The sequence below is a fragment of the Asterias amurensis genome, chromosome 7, assembly GCF_032118995.1.
Source record: "Asterias amurensis chromosome 7, ASM3211899v1".
Lineage (NCBI taxonomy): Eukaryota > Metazoa > Echinodermata > Asteroidea > Forcipulatida > Asteriidae > Asterias > Asterias amurensis.
In genome coordinates this window covers 7,679,346-7,693,301 of record NC_092654.1, presented here as the reverse complement: position 1 = coordinate 7,693,301, position 13,956 = coordinate 7,679,346, and the positions used below count along the sequence as shown (strand labels likewise).

The following is a 13,956-nucleotide window of genomic DNA, read 5'->3' as shown; positions in this document are numbered from 1 at the left end:
GTAGCGTAACTCAAGATGTGTCAAAATGTGCAGAAGTTAACGGTGAATAGAAATGAATAATTATTTTGTTGTATACTATTTCAGGTTCCGATAAATCTGACCATTTGTAAGTGTTTAGATACTTTATTGGCGCAGTTTATTTAAACATTGAGCTATTGTGTGGAGACCACCAATAACGGGTTGTAAACTCAGCTGGTAGAGTGCCGGTCGTTAATCCGGAGGTCGTTGGTTCATATCCCGCAGAATTAACTTTTCATCGTCAACCCAATTTCTTAAAACCTGCTCAGTCCGTTTCACTTGTGGCTTTATATTACCTGATGTTTGAAATAAAAAAATCACTTCACCACAGACGATCCCTTGTCTGCCGCTTCCTAGGCTGTATCGGCAACACTATTGCTGAGCCAAAGTATTTTCTAAGCCGTTAATTAAATTTGTATCGGGGAATACATAATAAAAAGTTTGCTTTTACCCTTACACCGATGTGTGTTGGCACTGTATACTTAGTACTTTCCCAAGTTCTGTTAAAAAAACACCAACCAAACAAACAAACAAACAAACAGAGTAATCTACTCGGGTGAGATTCCCCGACGACATTCTTACCAACTAGACCACCGAGATTGACCGGTACAGCTGAGGTAATTCAAATCCGATGTTTTAGCAGCGGGTACCGCAATGATTTGATAAACGCTATTATTTGGATCGGGGATGCAAAATTTATCATTTTGGTTGAACTCTTACACCGATTTGTATTATAAGCACTGCATACTCAGTATTTTATCGAGTTCTGTGAAAATTAAAAACACAGGCTTCCATTACTCGGGCGCACGCGGGATTCGAAACTTGCATTCTTGCCATTGGTCGAGTGCACAACTATAGATATGCAAGTCCAGGCTCCGACTACTTGACCACATTCTCATGAATATTCAATGATCTGACTAACATATTCAAACCTACTTTAATAATAATACCTCTTCTGGTAGTTTTTTCTAAAAGATTTGATTATGTCCACTTTAATTATATATTTTTATTGAGAAAAATACAATATCTATGACAAATTTGTTCCAGAGTTTTATTTACTGGTTTCAATTAACGCCATGAACTTTGTTACACATGTAACGAAAGACTACCATGGTGGAATGCTTATTCTGCACTCTGGTTTCACTTCATTCGCATAAATCTTTCGCCTTTTACTAAAGATTTCCGTGCAGAGGAACAACTTAATGAGTCTACAGACTAAATTTCACTGCCCATTTGGAAGACTGGGCTAATGAACAAATAAAAGATAGAAGATGTATATAAATTATATTAGCCTAAACATTGAGCTAATGTGTGGAGACCACTAATAACGGGTTGATAGCCCAGTTATTAGAGTGACGGTGCGTTAATCCGGAGCTAGTTGGTTCAAATCCCACAGCAGTTACTTTTTTTTGTTTAACCCGATATTCTAAAAAAAAATTGGTTACTTGGCTGCCGCTTCCAAGGTTGTATCGCAAACATTTGTTTGCGTAGCCAAGCCAATGTATTTTCTAAGCAGTTAATTAGGTTTGCATCGGGGGATAAAGAATATCAATTTTGGTTTTGTCCTTATACCGATGTGTGTTAAGCACTGCATACTCAGTACTTTCCCTAGTTCTGTGAATACAAATCACACAGATGGGATTCGAACCTTGTATTCTTGCCCTTGTTCAAGGACCCCCTGAAGGCACATCTAGAGATTGAAATAAGTCCAGGCTCCGACTACTTGACCACATTCTCGTTAATATTCAATAATCTCGCTAATATTAAAACCTACTTTTAATAATAACTTAGTTTGATAGTTTCTTCTATAATATTTGATATAATTCCAGTTAAAAATCATTTCTAGGTTGAGAAAAATACAACCATTGCAATAGACTAAAGTTTAAATAAATATATGATTTTTTTTCCCCAGCGTTTTGTTTACTGATTTCAATTAACGCCATGAAGTTTATTACACATGTACACAAAGATTACCACGGTGAAACAATTCTTCTGTATGACCTTGGTTTCACTGCGTTCGCAAAGATCTTTCCCCTTTAGATATTTGTGCATACAGTGGAACAACTCAAACACCCTTAATAAATACTAATTTTTCCCTGCCCAGTCGAAAGATAGGGCAAATGAATAAAACAAAAGATAGAATATGTAATGTAATACACATTTAATTGAGCTATTGTATGGAGGCCACCGATATAGAGCTTTATAGCTCAGTTGGTGAGCGACGATACGTTAATCCGGAGGTCGTTGGTTCAAATCCCGCGGGAGTATTAAAAGTTTACCCAGTCGATTTCCCTTGTGGTTTATGACTTGATATAATAAAAGGGTAATTTCCCCTGAAGACGATCCATTGGCTGCCGCTTCAAAGTTTGTATCGCAAACATTTTCAGTGTTTGCTAAGTCAAGGTGTTTTCTACTAAGCAGTTAATTAAATTTGTATTTGGGGATTAAGAATAAAAAGTTTGGTTTTACTCTCACACCGTTGTGCATTAGCACTGTATACTAGCCTACTTTCCAACGTTCTGTAAAAGAAAAACTGAGTAGCTCACTCGGGATGGATTCTAACCAACGACCCCTGTAACCCCTAAAGCAGTGTCTTACCAACTAGACCACCGAGATTGCCCGGTACAGCTAGAGGCAATTCAAATCCGATGTTATAGCAGCGGGTACCGCAATGATTTGATAAACGTTAATCGAGGAGATAAAACAACATTATAATTCTATGATTCGGTTTTACCCTTACACGGTTTGTATTAAGCATTGTATACTCAGTATTTTACCGAGTTCTGTGAAAATTAAAAACACAGGCTTGTAACTCGGGTACATGGGATTCGAATTTTGTTTTCCTGCCATTGCTAAAGCGCACATCTTGACCACATTCTCATGAATATTCAATTTTCTCGCTAATATATTCAAACCTACTTTAATTATCACCCTTTTGATAGTTTCTTCTAGTCTAATCGATATAATTCCACTTTTAGTATAATTTTTGATTGAGAAAAATACAACCTTTGCAATAGATTAAAATTTGTAAGCATGTATGAATAACTTGTTCCAGAGTTCTGTTTGCCGATTTCCTTTAACGCCATGAAGTTTATAACACATGTAAAGAAAGACTACCATGGTGAAATATGTAATCTGCACTCTGGTTTCACTGCAGTCGCATAAATCTTTCGCCTTTTACTAAAGAGTTCCGTGCAGAGGAACAACTTAATGAGTCTATAGACTAATTTTTTACTGCCCAGTCGAAAGATTGGGCTAATAAATAACTAAAAGATAGAGTATGTATGTAAATAATATTTAAACATTGAGCTATTGTGTGGAGACCACCAATAACGGGTTGTAAACTCAGCTGGTAGAGTGCCGGTCGTTAATCCGGAGGTCGTTGGTTCATATTCCGCAGAATTAACTTTTCATCGTCAACCCAATTTTTTAAAACCTGCTCAGTCCGTTTCACTTGTGGCCTATTACCTGATGTTTGAAATAAAAAGTCACTTCCCCACAAACGATCCCTTGGCTGCCGCTTCCTAGGCTGTATCTGCAACACTATTGCTGAGCCAAAGTATTTTCTAAGCCGTTAATTAAATTTGTATCGGGGAATACATAATAAAAAGTTTGCTTTTACCCTTACACCGATGTGTGTTGGCACTGTATACTTAGTACTTTCCCAAGTTCTGTAAAAAAAAACAAAAAAAAAACAACCAAACAAACAAACAAACAGAGTAATCTACTCGGGTGAGATTCCCCGACGACATTCTTACCAACTAGACCACCGAGATTGACCGGTACAGCTGAGGTAATTCAAATCCGATGTTTTAGCAGCGGGTACCGCAATGATTTGATAAACGCTATTATTTGCATCGGGGATACAAAATTTATCATTTTGGTTGAACTCTTACACCGATTTGTATTATAAGCACTGTATACTCAGTATTTTGTACCGAGTTCTGTGAAAATTAAAAACACAGGCTTCCATTACTCGGGTGCACGCGGGATTCGAAACTTGCATTCTTGCCATTGGTCGAGTGCACATCTAGATACGCAAGTCCAGGCTCCGACTACTTGACCACATTCTCATGAATATTCAATGATCTGACTAACATATTAAAACCTACTTTAATAATAATACCTCTTCCGGTTGTTTCTTCTAAAAGATTTGATTATGTCCACTTTAATTATATTTTTTTATTGAGAAAAATACAATATCTATGACAAATTTGTTCCAGAGTTTTATTTACTGGTTTCAATTAACGCCATGAACTTTGTTACACATGTAACGAAAGACTACCATGGTGGAATGCTTATTCTGCACTTGGGTTTCACTGCATTCGCATAAATCTTTCGCCTGTTACTAAAGATTTCCGTGCAGAGGAACAACTTAAGACTGGGTTTCTCTAAAAATCAAAGAAGTGGTGGCAGACTTTCAAAAATGGATTTCGTTTAAACTTTGCACAAGTGAAGGCCATCAACCAAAATGTAAAAATAAAGGGTAAGTTTTGCATTTACACCTTCGTTGCCATGGCAACGGTCAAAAGTAGAAAATTACCATATTTTACCTAATTTAGCTCTTTTCATGAGTAAAAATTACCCAAAGTTGAGGGCTCCACTGTGTAAAAACCAAATAGTGGACCTACCTCTCAGCTGGATATGATAAATATGCATCCTTAATCTTTCCAACAATACGTTTGACAAAAAGTACAGTTAATTGTGAATGGAAGATTCCATTATTTCCAAAAGGGCTGTTTGAGGAAAAGTCAATTTGGGAAATACAGGGGGTTGCTAAAATTGTCAGAAGTCCCAAAGTGGCATATTTAGGAAAGTTTTGCTTCCAGGCATGAAAGATAAGATACTGGTCTGTAAGAATTTCAAAAAAAAACCTTGGGTATTTTTGTACTGGGGAGCAGTGCTGCCATAAACTTCGTCCTTTTTTGGAAAAAAATGTGTTTATTTTCAAATTGTATAATAAAAAAATATGAATTTTTGTTTTAATGGATTTTGTTTACTCTTTGCACATGTTAATTCCTTCAACCAAAGTGTAAAAAGAAAGCATAGTTTGTGCATTGCACTTTGGTTGTCATGACAACGGTTAAAAATAAGAAAATTGCCATATTTCACCTAATTTAGCTATTTTCTGAAAATTACCCAAAGTTGAAGGCTTCACTAAGTAAAGACCAAATATATTACCTGTCTTCAACTGAATATGGTAAATATACATCCTTGGTCTTTCCAAAAGTGCACCTGACACAGGTACAGTCAATTGTAAATGGAATAATCCATTATTTCAAAAAGGGATGTTTTGAACAAAGTTGAATTTGGGAAATAGAGGGGGTTGCTAAGTTTGTCAGAAGTCCGAAAGTAGCATATTTAGGATAGTTGGGCTACCAGGCTTGAAAGATTTAAAGATACTGGTCTGTAGGAATTTCAAAAAACTGTTTTGGTATTTGTTGAACTGGGGAACGGTGTTGGCAGAAGCTTCATGTTTTTTGGCGATTGTATAGTTTTAAAGTTGTAAAATAATGCTCTTTTTATGACTTTCTACATGCTTAACAATGATGAAGACTGACAAAATATCAGAACAAAATATAAAAGCATCTTATGACAACATAACTCCCAGTTGTATAAAACAGGCATCACATAATTAAAAAAGAAAGTTTTTGTATTTTTTGAACTGTGGAACAGTGTTGCCAGAGAACTTCATGCCTTTAAAAAAAAGGGTGTATTTTGCAAATTTCATAATCATATGAAAAAAATAATGCTCTCTTATTACTTTTTACACGCTGAACAATGATGTTGATTGAAAAAAAAACAGGCACACAATAGAGCAAAGCAACTTACAAGTATAAAAATATAACTCTCAATTGTATAAACATGCATCACAAAGAGATTCTGTGGTATGTTTGTGGTCATTTACGTTTGGCTATAGCAGCTATACAGTCTTAAACAAAATGTTCAATTTTCTTGACAAAATGGACGTTCACAGCTCTTCGTTTGAACATCAAAAATGTCTAACACGTCCTTAACACTGCACAGAGGCATCACATAATCAGTGACTGCGTGTACAATTAATGGTTAAGTAAATCAATTAATTTCCAAGTTCCCTAATGGAACATAGCCGGATAACACTATTACCAGCCGAATTAGCTTGGGGTGAGTCTTCGAACTATACATTGTTTTACCCTTACACGGTTTGTATTAAGCATTGTATACTCAGTATTTTACCGAGTTCTGTGAAAATTAAAAACACAAGCTTGTAACTCGGGTACATGGGATTCGAATTTTGTTTTCCTGCCATTGCTAAAGCGCACATCTTGACCACATTCTCATGAATATTCAATTTTCTCGCTAATATATTCAAACCTACTTTAATTATCACCCTTTTGATAGTTTCTTCTAGTCTAATCGATATAATTCCACATTTAGTATATATTTTGATTGAGAAAAATACAACCTTTGCAATAGATTAAAATTTGTAAACATGTATGACTAACTTGTTCCAGAGTTCTGTTTGCCGATTTCCTTTAACGCCATGAAGTTTATAACACATGTAAAGAAAAACTACCATGGTGAAATGCTTATTCTGCACTCTGGTTTCACTGCATTCGCATAAATCTTTCGCCTTTTACTAAAGATTTCCGTGCAGAAGAACAACTTAATGAGTCTATAGACTAATTTTTCACTGCCCATTCGGAAGATTGGGCTAATGAACAAATAAAAGATAGAAGATGTATATGACTTACTAAAGACTAAACGTTGAGCTATTGTGTGGAGACCACTAATAACGGGTTGATAGCCCAGTTATTAGAGTGACGGTGCGTTAATCCGGAGCTCGTTGGTTCAAATCCCACAGAAGTTACTTTTCTTTGTTTAACCCAATATTCTAAAAAACTTGGTTACTTGGCTGCCGCTTCCTAGGTTGTATCGCAAACATTTGTTTGCGTAGCCAAGCCAAGGTATTTTCTAAGCAGTTAATTAAGTTTGCATCGGGGGATAAAGAATATCAATTTTGGTTTTGTCCTTATACCAATGTGTGTTAAGCACTGCATACTCAGTACTTTCCCTAGTTCTGTGTATACAAATCACACAGATGGGATTCGAACCTTGTATTCTTGCCCTTGTTCAAGGACCCCCTGAAGGCACATCTAGAGATTGAAATAAGTCCAGGCTCCGACTATTTGCACCACCTTCTCATGAATATTCAATAATCTCGCTAATATTAAAACCTACTTTTAATAATAACTTATTTTGATAGTTTCTTCTATATTATTTGATATAATTCCAGTTAAAAATCATTTCTAAGTTGTGAAAAATACAACCATTGCAATAGACTAAAATTTAAATAAACGTATGATTTTTCCCCCCAGCGTTTTGTTTACTGATTTCGTTTAACGCCATGAAGTTTATTACACATGTACACAAAGACTACCATGGTGAAACACTTGTTCTGTATGACCTTGGTTTCACTGCGTTCGCAAAGATCTTTCCCCTTTAGATGTTTGTGCATACAGTGGAACAACTCAAATAACCTTAATAAATACTAATTTTTCTGCCTGCCCAGTCGAAAGACGGGGCAAATGAGTAATTAAAAGATAGAATATGTAATGTAATACAAATTTAATTGAGCTATTGTATGGAGGCCACCGATATAGAGCTATATAGCTCAGTTGGTGAGCGCCGATACGTTAATCCGGAGGTCGTTGGTTCAAATCCCGCGGGAGTATTAAAAGTTTACCCAGTCGGTTTCCCTTGTGGTTTATGACTTGATATAATAAAAGGGTAATTTCCCCTGAAGACGATCCATTGGCTGCCGCTTCCAAGTTTGTATCGCAAACATTTTTTTTGTGCTAAGTCAATGTGTTTTCTACTAAGCAGTTAATTAAGTTTGTACTTGGGGATTAAGAATAAAAAGTTTGGTTTTACTCTCACACCGTTGTGCATTAGCACTGTATACTAGCCTACTTTCCAACGTTCTGTAAAAGAAAAACTGATGAGTAGCTCACTCGGGATGGATTCTTACCAACGACCCCTGTAACCCCTAAATCAGTGTTTTACCAACTAGACCACCGAGATTGCCGGGTACATCTAGAGGCAATTCAAATTCGATGTTTTAGCAGCGGGTACCGCAATGATTTGATAAACGTTAATCGAGGAGATAAAACAACATTATAATTCGGTTTTACCCTTACACGGTTTGTATTAAGCATTGTATACTCAGTATTTTACCGAGTTCTATGAAAATTAAAAACACAGGCTTGTAACTCGGGTACATGGGATTCGAATTTTGTTTTCCTGCCATTGCTAAAGCGCAGATTTTGACCACATTCTCATGAATATTCAATTGTCTCGCTAATATATTCAAACCTACTTTAATTATCACCCTTTTGATAGTTTCTTCTAGTCTAATCGATATAATTCCACTTTGAGTATATTTTTTGATTGAGAAAAATACAACCTTTGCAATAGATTAAAATTTGTAAACATGTATGAATAACTTGTTCCAGAGTTCTGTTTGCCTGTTTCCTTTAACGCCATGAAGTTTATAACACATGTAAAGAAAGACTACCATGGTGAACTACTCAACAAGCACTCTGGTTTCACTGCAGTCGCATAAATCTTTCGCCTTTTACTAAAGATTTCCGTGCAGAGGAACAAATTAATGAGTCTATAGACTAATTTTTCGCTGCCCTGTCGAAAGACTGGGCTAGTAAATAACTAAAAGATAGAACTTGAACTAAAATAACGCTTCAATATGCAGCTTTGTTTTTGAGATAGCCAATGAAGGTCTGTATAGCTGAGTTGGTAGAGCGCCGATACGTTAATCCGGAGGTCGTTGGTTAAAATCCCGCTGGAGTAAATTTTCTCTGTTCAGCCGATTTAAAAACAAATTACCCAGTCGGTTTCCCTTATGGTTTGTTATTTGATATTTGAAAAAAGAGTCAGGTATTTTTGGAGCAGTTATTAATAAATTTCCATCGGAGGATAAAGAATAAAGAGTTTGGTTTAACCGTTACACCGATGTGTGTAAAGCACTGTGTACTTCGTATTTTCCCAAGTGCTGTAAAAAAAAAAGCCGGGTAATGTACTCGGGTTGGATTCTAACCCACGACCTTTGTAACTCTTAAGCATTGTCTCACCATATAGACCACCGAGATTGACCGGTACAGCTAGCTAGAGGCAATTCAAATCCGAAGTGTTAGCAGCGGGTACCGCACTTTTTGATAAATGTTAAATTTGCATCGGGGATAAAAAAAAATGTATAATTTGGTTTTACCCGTTTTCGATTTGTATTATAAGCACTGTGTACTCAGTACTTTTCCGAGTTCCTTAGGGGGGAAAACAAAGACAGGAATAATACACGGTTGGGATTCGAACCAACTACCTTTGCAATATAGAGAGGCAGTTTGAATCTTATGTTTTAGCAGCGGGTACCGCAACGATTAAAAAGACGTTAATTTTGCATCGGGGGAAAAGGAATCTAAATTTTGGTCCAGGCTCCGACTACTTGACCACATTCTCATGAATATTCAATATTCTCGGTAATATATTCACACCTACTTTAATAATAACTCTTTTGATAGTTTCTTCTAATCTAATTGATATAATTCCGCTTTAAACAACTTGTTTGATTGAGAAAAAACAACCCTCGTAATAGACTGAAATTTATATACATGGTTGAATAATTATTCGTTCAATAGTTTTGTTTACTGACTTCAATTAACGCCATGAAGTTTATAACACATGTAAAGAAAGACTAGCATGGTGAAATACTTAACTTGCACTCTGGTTTCACTGCATTCGCATAAATCTTTCGCCCTTTACTAAAGATTTCCGTGCAGAGGAACAACTTAACGAGTCTATAGACTAATTTTTTACTGCCCAGTCGAAAGGTTGGGCTAATAAATAAATAAAAGATAGAGCATGTATGTAAATAATATTTAAACATTGAGCTATTGTGTGGAGACCACCAATAACGGGTTGTAAACTCAGCTGGTAGAGTGCCGGTCGTTAATCCGGAGGTTGTTGGTTCATATCCCGCAGAATTAACTTTTCATCGTCAACCCAATTTCTTAAAACCTGCTCAGTCCGTTTCACTTGTGGCTTTATATTACCTGATGTTTGAAATAAAAAAATCACTTCACCACAGACGATCCCTTGTCTGCCGCTTCCTAGGCTGTATCGGCAACACTATTGCTGAGCCAAAGTATTTTCTAAGCCGTTAATTAAATTTGTATCGGGGAATACATAATAAAAAGTTTGCTTTTACCCTTACACCGATGTGTGTTGGCACTGTATACTTAGTACTTTCCCAAGTTCTGTTAAAAAAACACCAACCAAACAAACAAACAAACAAACAAACAGAGTAATCTACTCGGGTGAGATTCCCTGACGACATTCTTACCAACTAGACCACCGAGATTGACCGGTACAGCTATAGAGGCAATTCAAATCCGATGTTTTAGCAGCGGGTACCGCAATGATTTGATAAACGCTATTATTTGGATCGGGGATGCAAAATTTATCATTTTGGTTGAACTCTTACACCGATTTGTATTATAAGCACTGCATACTCAGTATTTTACCGAGTTCTGTGAAAATTAAAAACACAGGCTTCCATTACTCGGGCGCACGCGGGATTCGAAACTTGCATTCTTGCCATTGGTCGAGTGCACATCTTGATATGCAAGTCCAGGCTCCGACTACTTGACCACATTCTCATGAATATTCAATGATCTGACTAACATATTCAAACCTACTTTAATAATAATACCTCTTCTGGTAGTTTCTTCTAAAAGATTTGATTATGTCCACTTTAACTATATATTTTTATTGAGAAAAATACAATATCTATGACAAATTTGTTCCAGAGTTTTATTTACTGGTTTCAATGTACGCCATGAACTTTGTTACACATGTAACGAAAGACTACCATGGTGGAATGCTTATTCTGCACTCGGGTTTCACTGCATTCTCATAAATCTTTCGCCTTTTACTAAAGATTTCCGTGCAGAGGAACAACTTAAGACTGGGTTGCTCTAAAAATCAAAGAAGTGGTGGCAGACTTTCAAAAATGGATTTCGTTTAAACTTTGCACAAGTGAAGGCCATCAACCAAAATGTAAAAATAAAGGGTAAGTTTTGCATTTACACCTTCGTTGCCATGGCAACGGTCAAAAGTAGAAAATTACCATATTTTACCTAATTTAGCTCTTTTCATGAGTAAAAATTAGCCAAAGTTGAGGGCTCCACTGTGTAAAAACCAAATAGTGGACCTACCTCTCAGCTGGATATGATAAATATGCATCCTTAATCTTTCCAAAAATGCGTTTGACAAAAGTACAGTTAATTGTGAATGGAAGACTCCATTATTTCCAAAAGGGGTGTTTTGAGGAAAAGTCAATTTGGGAAATACAGGGGGTTGCTAAAATTGTCAGAAGTCCCAAAGTGGCATATTTAGGAAAGTTTTGCTTCCAGGCATGAAAGATAAGATACTGGTCTGTAAGAATTTCAAAAAAAAAGTTTTGGTATTTTTTGTACTGGGGAGCAGTGCTGCCATAAACTTCGTCCTTTTTTGGAAAAAAATGTGTTTATTTTCAAATTGTATAATAAAACAATATGAATTTTTGTTTTAATGGATTTTGTTTACTCTTTGCACATGTTAATTCCTTCAACCAAAGTGTAAAAAGAAAGCATAGTTTGTGCATTGCACTTTGGTTGCCATGACAACGATTAAAAATAAGAAAATTGCCATATTTCACCTAATTTAGCTATTTTCTGAAAATTACCCAAAGTTGAAGGCTTCACTTAGTAAAGACCAAATATATTACCTGCCTTCAACTGAATATGGTAAATATACATCCTTGGTCTTTCCAAAAGTGCACCTGACACAGGTACAGTTAATTGTAAATTGATTTAAAGATACTGGTCTGTAGGAATTTCAAAAAACTGTTTTGGTATTTGTTGAACTGGGGAACAGTGTTGGCAGAAGCTTCATGTTTTTTGGCGATTGTATAGTTTTAAAGTTGTAAAATAATGCTCTTTTTATGACTTTCTACATGCTTAACAATGATGAAGACTGACAAAATATCAGGACAAAATATAAAAGCATCTTATGACAACATAACTCCCAGTTGTATAAAACAGGCATCACATAATTAAAAAAGAAAGTTTTTGTATTTTTTGAACTGTGGAACAGTGTTGTCAGAGAACTTCATGCCTTTAAAAAAAAGGGTGTATTTTGCAAATTTCATAATCATATGAAAAAAATAATGCTCTCTTATTACTTTTTACACGCTGAACAATGATGTTGATTGAAAAACAACAGGCACACAATAGAGCAAAGCAACTTACAAGTATAAAAATATAACTCTCAATTGTATAAACATGCATCACAAAGAGATTCTGTGGTATGTTTGTGGTCATTTACGTTTGGCTATAGCAGCTATACAATCTTAAACAAAATGTTCAGTTTTCTTGACAAAATGGACGTTCACAGCTCTTCGTTTGAACATCAAAAATGTCTAACACGTCCTTAACACTGCACAGAGGCATCACATAATCAGTGACTGCGTGTACAATTAATGGTTAAGTAAATCAATTAATTTCCAAGTTCCCTAATGGAACAAAGCCGGATAACACTATTACCAGCCAAATTAGCTTGGGGTGAGTCTTCGAACTATACATTGTTTTACCCTTACACGGTTTATATTAAGCATTGTATATACTCAGTATTTTACCGAGTTCTGTGAAAATTAAAAACACAGGCTTGTAACTCGGGTACATGGGATTCGAATTTTGTTTTCCTGCCATTGCTAAAGCGCACATCTTGACCACATTCTCATGAATATTCAATTTTCTCGCTAATATATTCAAACCAACTTTAATTATCACCCTTTTGATAGTTTCTTCTAGTCTAATCGATATAATTCCACTTTTAGTATATATTTTGATTGAGAAAAATACAACCTTTGCAATAGATTAAAATTTGTAAACATGTATGAATAACTTGTTCCAGAGTTCTGTTTGCCGATTTCCTTTAACGCCATGAAGTTTATAACACATGTAAAGAAAGACTACCATGGTGAAATGCTTATTCTGCACTCTGGTTTCACTGCATTCGCATAAATCTTTCGCCTTTTACTAAAGATTTCCGTGCAGAGGAACAACTTAATGAGTCTATAGACTATTTTTTTACTGCCCAGTCGAAAGATTGGGCTAATATATAACTAAAAGATAGAGCATGTATGTAAATAATATTTAAACATTGAGCTATTGTGTGGAGACCACCAATAACGGGTTGTAAACTCAGCTGGTAGAGTGCCGGTCGTTAATCCGGAGGTCGTTGGTTCATATTCCGCAGAATTAACTTTTCATCGTCAACCCAATTTCTTAAAACCTGCTCAGTCCGTTTCACTTGTGGCCTATTACCTGATGTTTGAAATAAAAAGTCACTTCCCCACAGACGATCCCTTGGCTGCCGCTTCCTAGGCTGTATCGGCAACACTATTGCTGAGCCAAAGTATTTTCTAAGCCGTTAATTAAATTTGTATCGGGGAATACATAATAAAAAGTTTGCTTTTACCCTTACACCGATGTGTGTTGGCACTGTATACTTAGTACTTTCCCAAGTTCTGTAAAAAAAACACCCAACCAAACAAACAAACAGAGTAATCTACTCGGGTGAGATTCCCCGACGACATTCTTATCAACTAGACCACCGAGATTGACCGGTACAGCTGAGGTACTTCAAATCCGATGTTTTAGCAGCGGGTACCGCAATGGTTTGATAAACGCTATTATTTGCATCGGGGATACAAAATTTATCATTTTGGTTGAACTCTTAAACCGATTTGTATTATAAGCACTGCATACTCAGTATTTTATACCGAGTTCTGTGAAAATTAAAAACACAGGCTTCCATTACTCGGGTGCACGCGGGATTCGAAAC

The 13,956-nt window shown here is 36.0% G+C and overlaps 6 non-coding genes and 2 pseudogenes across 6 annotated transcripts; all 8 read left to right on the top strand.

Moving 5' to 3' along the window:
- Window positions 1-1,147: 1,147 nt before the first annotated feature.
- Window positions 1,148-1,266, top strand: LOC139940214 (U5 spliceosomal RNA). The gene has a single exon (XR_011786431.1). It is a non-coding gene; the product is annotated as a U5 spliceosomal RNA (small nuclear RNA).
- A 1,889-nt stretch (window positions 1,267-3,155) lies between these two features.
- LOC139940210 (U5 spliceosomal RNA) lies at window positions 3,156-3,275 on the top strand. The gene has a single exon (XR_011786427.1). It is a non-coding gene; the product is annotated as a U5 spliceosomal RNA (small nuclear RNA).
- Window positions 3,276-4,323: 1,048 nt separating this feature from the next.
- LOC139940174 (U5 spliceosomal RNA) lies at window positions 4,324-4,418 on the top strand (annotated as a pseudogene).
- Window positions 4,419-6,594: 2,176 nt separating this feature from the next.
- LOC139940211 (U5 spliceosomal RNA) lies at window positions 6,595-6,714 on the top strand. The gene has a single exon (XR_011786428.1). It is a non-coding gene; the product is annotated as a U5 spliceosomal RNA (small nuclear RNA).
- A 1,881-nt stretch (window positions 6,715-8,595) lies between these two features.
- LOC139940187 (U5 spliceosomal RNA) lies at window positions 8,596-8,715 on the top strand. The gene has a single exon (XR_011786405.1). It is a non-coding gene; the product is annotated as a U5 spliceosomal RNA (small nuclear RNA).
- A 1,072-nt stretch (window positions 8,716-9,787) lies between these two features.
- On the top strand, window positions 9,788-9,907 carry LOC139940206 (U5 spliceosomal RNA). Its single transcript, XR_011786423.1, has one exon. It is a non-coding gene; the product is annotated as a U5 spliceosomal RNA (small nuclear RNA).
- A 1,052-nt stretch (window positions 9,908-10,959) lies between these two features.
- Window positions 10,960-11,054, top strand: LOC139940171 (U5 spliceosomal RNA; annotated as a pseudogene).
- A 2,051-nt stretch (window positions 11,055-13,105) lies between these two features.
- LOC139940186 (U5 spliceosomal RNA) lies at window positions 13,106-13,225 on the top strand. The gene has a single exon (XR_011786404.1). It is a non-coding gene; the product is annotated as a U5 spliceosomal RNA (small nuclear RNA).
- The last annotated feature ends 731 nt before the right edge of the window (window positions 13,226-13,956 follow it).